The 6,027-nt window shown below is 46.8% G+C and overlaps 1 protein-coding gene across 2 annotated transcripts in view; it reads right to left on the bottom strand.

Moving 5' to 3' along the window:
- LOC140728888 (uncharacterized) overlaps positions 1 to 6,027 on the bottom strand; it is a 491,623-nt gene that overhangs the window by 137,865 nt on the left and 347,731 nt on the right. The gene's annotated exons all lie outside the window — the stretch shown is intronic.

The following is a 6,027-nucleotide window of genomic DNA, read 5'->3' as shown; positions in this document are numbered from 1 at the left end:
CAGAGAGATAGTGAGATAGAGAGATGTAGTGAATGAGTGAGAGTGAGATAGAGAGAGAGATAGTGAATGAGAGAGGAGGGAGAGAGAGAGGCAGTGATAGAGAGAGAGTGAGTGAGAAATTGAGTGTGTGTGTGTGTGTGAGAGAGAGAGAGAGAGGTCAATATTTGAACAACGAACAACCTGCTGAAGGAATTCAGCCGGTCGAGCTGCATCTGTGGGTGTGAAAGGATGTTGAAGTTTTGGTTTGCATCGGGACTGATAGAGGAGTGTTGAATGGCCAGAGGGAAAGGGGAGGTGAGACAGGAGTCTGAGGGGATAGATGGATTGAGGAGGGTGAGACCGTAGTCTGAGGTGATTGATGGACTGTTGAGGGGTGAGAGAGGACTCAGAGGTGATAGAAGAGGGGTGGGACAGGATTCTGAGGTGATTGATAGATTGAGGAGGGTGGGACAGGAGTATCAGGTGATTGAGGTGGGGTGTGAGTTTAAGGGCAGGTTGTGCTGGGTAGGGAGATGGGAGATGTGGTAAGTGGTGGAAGATGGAGAAGAGGGAAGGAAAAGAGATTCAGATGGAGAGAGGTGATTGTAATCAGTTGTTTGAGGGAGGGACACCAAGGGCTCACTCTCCAGCCTGATACTCTGAGATGAGAATGGGACCCACTGGGGGAGATGCGTCTGGCAGGTGGAACCGGGTCAAGAGTGGGGAAGGTGGGGAAAGTGGGTGAAAATCTGGGAAACAGACCTGGAGTTTCACTACTGTCACGAGTGGATCTTCAGATGTCAGTGGGCCTGACGACCATCAAACCAGGGAAGTGGGTTACAGACTGGGCCCTGACATGGGGGAGGGGAATCAGAATCAGGTTTAATATCACCGGCATCTGTCGTGAAATTTGTTGTTTTGCCACAGCTGTACAGTGCAAAGCATAAAATAAAAACTATTATTTACATTAAATATATATAAAAATTCAATTCGATAAGCAGTGCAAAGGTTTTGCTGTTGTCCGGGTGAGCCAAGGCCACGTGAGAAGCCAGTGAGATTGCATCCACTGTAGACCTGTTGTGGTGACGGGCAAATTGCCATGGGCCCAGGCTCTTCCTGAGGCAGGAGTGGATTCCAGCCAAGACCAACCTCTCGAGGCATTTCATGGCAGTAGATGTGAGTGCCACTGGGTGATGGTCGTTAAGGCAGCTCACCCTGCTCTGCCTGGGCACCGGTATGATGTTACCCTTTTGAAGCAGGTGGGGCCTCTGACAGCAGCAGTGAGGGATTAAAAATATCCTTCATCTGTCCCAACAGTTGATCGACGCAGGCTTTCAGCGATCTTCCAGATACACCAGCAGGGCCTGACAACTAAATGATCAGTAATGGATAGCCAGGACTGGGAACAGGCTGTGATCCATAGGAGGGTCCAGGCTGGGGGGTTTATATGTGCAATAATGGATCCTCAGGAATGGGCTACACGCTGCGGTCTGGTGCTGTAGAGTCCGGAGTGGGGGTTATGTCAGAATCAGAATCAGATTTAATACAGAAACAATAGAATAGACAACGAGATAGCATCACTGGCGTATGTCATGAAATTTGTTGTTTTGCGGCAGCAGTTCAAGGCAATGTATAATAATAAAATCTATAAATTACAGTCAGTGCATATAAAATAAGGAAAGGAAATAAACAAGTTGGGCAAAAAGAGTGAAAAAATTCTGAGGAAGAGCTCATGGATTCATTGACCATTCAGAAATCTGATGGCGGAGGGGAAGAAGCTGTTCCTGAATCGGTGAGTGTGTGTCTTCAAGCTTCTGTTCCTCCTCCCTGATGGTGGCAATGAGAAGAGGGCATGTCCTGGGTGCTGGGTCCGTAATGATGGATGCCGCCTTTTTGAGGCATTGCATTTTGAAGGTGTCCTGGGTGCTGGGGACACCAGTGCTCACGATGGAGCTGACTGAGTTTATAACTTTCTGCTGGTCTTTCTGACCCTGAGCAGTGGCCCCACCAGACCAGACGGTGATGCAGACAGTTAGAACGCTCTCCAGGTATATCTGTAGAAATTTGCCAGTGTCTTTGGTGACAAACCAATTCACCTCAGACTCTTATTGAAATATAGAGCGTTACAGGCTGGGGTCGAGTCAGGGTTTCGGGGGTTTGTCATTCTCTCTCCGTGCACAGGTTTCCACCATCGCACCTAATGAGTCCTATTCTCACACGGCTCATCCTCGTGCTCTTCACATACTTGTACAATGCTTTCCTTAATCCTGATCACCAAGGTCTTCTCATTCTGGTTCTCCTAATTCCATTTTTAAGCTCCTTCCTAGCAACCTTGTAATTTTCTAGAGATCTAACAGTACCTAGTTTCTCGAACCTTTTGTAAACTTTTCTTCTTAACTAGATTTTCTACATCTTTTGTACACCATGGTTCTTTAACCCTACCAACCTTTCCCTGCCTCAATGGAACATACCTATGCAGAACTCCATGCAAATGTTCCCTGAACATTTGCCACATTTTGGCCGTGCATTTCCCTGACAACATCTGCTCCCAATTTATGCTCCTAAATTCCTGCCTGTTACGTACCCGTAATGGTTTAAATGAGCAGCAATAGTCCACACCTGGAGTCTGGTTTTGATGTTGAAACCACTATCTTTATTAGTATCTATTTAATATAGCAATGTAAACAAGAATAATCAAAAGTTAACAGTGTTATGAGTATCCATATGTGTAAATATAACTCCCAAACTATTGAGCTCGGGGGAGGGGCGGGGCACCAGGCTTAAAATCGTGAGATGGTGAGGTATGAAAGTTCAGTTCATCCACAGATTAAATGATGTGAGAGAGAGATTTGTAATCCAAGCTGAATGTCGAGAGAGGGCATTTATGTCATATTCCACATGTTCCATGGTGGTAAAACAGGGTAACAATCAGTGTAGGTTTTATCCGTCGTTGTTCCAAATCCACTTACAAATTATCACCAATAGTAGCTTATCACAGGGGTACCGTCTTCAAAGGGAACTACCACCCAGGCAAGGGTTAACACATAGGTAGATTCCACAAGGTTGCTCCCAATCACACAACGTGATAGCCACTTATCAACGTGCTGGGTCAATGCTCAACCCACCCTTGTGGACACTCGGAAGTTCCAACCAGTGACCCCTTAGTCACTGGCTTCCTTCCCTTGTCCGACTCCAACTGCGACTGACTGTGTGTGAGTGAGTGTCCTTGCTTAAATCAAAACAAACTGCAGAGTCAAATAGTTCCGCCTCTCTCTCTCTCTTAGTAAGAATCAAACAGGAGCCGAGAAAGCTGGCGGCTGACGTCACTCAGGCACTCTCTCTTAAAATGACAGTCCACGACAAGATAAACCTAGGGATTCATCACACTGCCTAACAGCATCATATTTCCCCCGACCCCAATTACGTGTTTTCCCAAATTGTCTGCTCCTATCCCTCTCCAGCGCTATGGTGAAGAAGACAGAGTTGTGCTCATTACCTCCAAAATGCTCTCCCACAGAGAGATCTGACACCTGACCAGGTTCATTTCCCAATACCAGATCGAGTACAGCCTCTCCTCTCGTTGGCGTATCTACATATTGTGTCAGAAAGCCTTCCTGAACACACCTAACAAACTCCACCCCATTAAACCCCTCTCTCTAGGGAGATTCCAGTCAATAGTAGGAAAGTTAAAATCACCAATCACAATAACCCTATTAATAAAATAATCTGTCTCCCTATCTGCTCCTCGGTATCCATGTTACTATTGCAGGGTCTATAAAAACACTCAGTAGAGTTATTGCCCCTTTCTGTTTGTGACCTCCACCCACACTAACTCAGTAGACCATCCCTCCATGACTTCCTCCTTTTCTGCAGCCATGACACTATCCCTAATTAGCAATGTCATGCCCCCACCTCTTTTGCCTCCCTCTCTGTTCTTTTTGAAACATCTGAAGCCTGGCATACTCAGCAGCCATTCCTATTCCTGAGACATCCAAGTCTCTGTAATGGCCACAACATCAATGTACTGATCCACGCTCTAAGTTAATCGGCCTTGTTTATGATACTCCTTGCATGAAAATAGACACATCTCAAACCAAAAGGCTGAGTGCATCTTTGCTCTAACATCTGCCCATCCTTCCTCACAAACTCACTACTGTCTCTACTTGTGCTCCAACCTCCCCATCCTCTGCCGCTTCACTTTGGTTACCACCCCCTGCAAATCTCATTTAAACCCTCTCCAAAAGCCTGAGCAAACTTCCCCGCCAGGATATTGGTCCTCCTCAGATTCAAGTGCAACCCATCCTTTTTGTACAGGTCATACCTGTCCCAGAACAGGTCCTAATGATCCAAAAATCCTTCAACCATATTGTGGACTGGCCCCGTCCTTTCCAGCCCAAATCGATGACTGTACGTTCCTCTCAGTAGTTGATGCCTGATCTGCTGAATTCCTCCAGCATTTCCTGTGTGTTACTCCACAGGGCACAGCTTCAGCTTAGAGGGACGTACCTTTAGAATGGAGATGAGGAGGGATGTCTTTAGCCAGAAGGGGTTGAATCTGTGGAATTTATTGCCACAGATGTTTGTGGAGGCCGTCATTGGGTGTATTTAAAGCAGAGGTTGATAAGTTTTTGACTTTTAAAGGCATCAAAGGTTACGTGCAGAAGGCAGGAGAATGGAGTGAAGAGGGATAATTGATCCTTCTAAAATTTTGAGTTGCTACAGTAGTACAGCGGTTAGTGTTACGCTGTTACAGAGCCAGCGACCTGGGTTCAATTCCCACAGTTGTCTGTATGGAATTTGTATTGTCTCACTGTGACCGTGTGGGTTTCCTCCAAGTGCTCTCCTTTCCTCCCACATCTCAAAGACCTACTGGTTAGTAGGTCAATTGGTCACACGGGTGTAATTGGATAGCACGGACTTGCTGGACCAGAAACACCCATTGCTCTACGGCAAGTCGGAAACTCTCGAAACTAAATCAGACATGGATGAACGTGCAGCAGAGTCAATGGGCCGAATGGCCCGGTCTGCTCTTGTTGCCTATGGTCCTATGTTTCAGCTGTATTAAACTTGGGTCAGACTACACTTGGAGCATTGCACACAGTTCTGGTCACCCCATGTTGAGGGTGTCGAGGGTCTAGAGAGGGTGCAGAACAGGTTCACCAGGGTGCAGCCTGGATTAGAGAGCATAAGGAGAAGTTGGACAAATGAGTTGTTTTTATCTTTTCATCCTTCGCCCTTCTGAAGAAGGGTCTGGCCCGAAACATTGACTGCTTCTTCCCCTGCATAGATGCTTCCTGACGTGCTAAGTTCCTCCAGCATTTTCTGTGTGTTACTCTGGATTTACCACATCTACAGAATCCCTTGTGCCTCATTTTGCTCCACGATGAGGTCTCTTAGAGGAATGCCAATTCTGAAGGGCAGCACGGTTAGCGTAACGCCTCACAGTGTCACCAATCAGGGTTTGATTGTTGTGGTTGTCTGTGGGGGTTTTTGATGTTCTCCCCGTGACTGCCTGGGTTTCCTTCGGGTGGTCCAGTTCCCTCCCACATTCCACACACATGGTTAGGGTCAGTAAATTGTGTCACGTTGGCACCGGAAACGTGGTGACATTTGTGGGCGGCCCACAGTACATCCTCAGACTGTGTTGCTCGTTCAAGCAAACGACACATTTCACTGTGTGTTTCCATGTAGATCTTTTAAATCCTCCCTTCGACAGGAGTTAACTGAGACCCTCTTGCACTGCTCCTCTCTCTGCTCCAGTCCTGATGAAAGGTCTTGGCCCAAAATCTCAACAGTTTATTCCCCTCCATAGATTCTGCCTGACCTGCTGTTTCTCCAGCATTTTATGTTGCTCTGGATTTCCAGCATCTGCCAAATCTTTTCTGTTTGTGCTTTTGCATGGAGCCAGCCTGAGGTCAATGGGCAGAATGGCCTTTTAAAAGGGCTACAACCAGCGCTCAATGCCATCAAGCAGTAAAACCTCTCGCTTCAATGCATTTCAGTGGAATCTGTGACAGTTTTGCAAACATCAATGCTTAGCTTCCCCCG

The sequence above is a fragment of the Hemitrygon akajei genome, chromosome 6 (genome assembly GCF_048418815.1).
Source record: "Hemitrygon akajei chromosome 6, sHemAka1.3, whole genome shotgun sequence".
Lineage (NCBI taxonomy): Eukaryota > Metazoa > Chordata > Chondrichthyes > Myliobatiformes > Dasyatidae > Hemitrygon > Hemitrygon akajei.
This window is presented reverse-complemented; position numbering and strand designations above follow the sequence as displayed.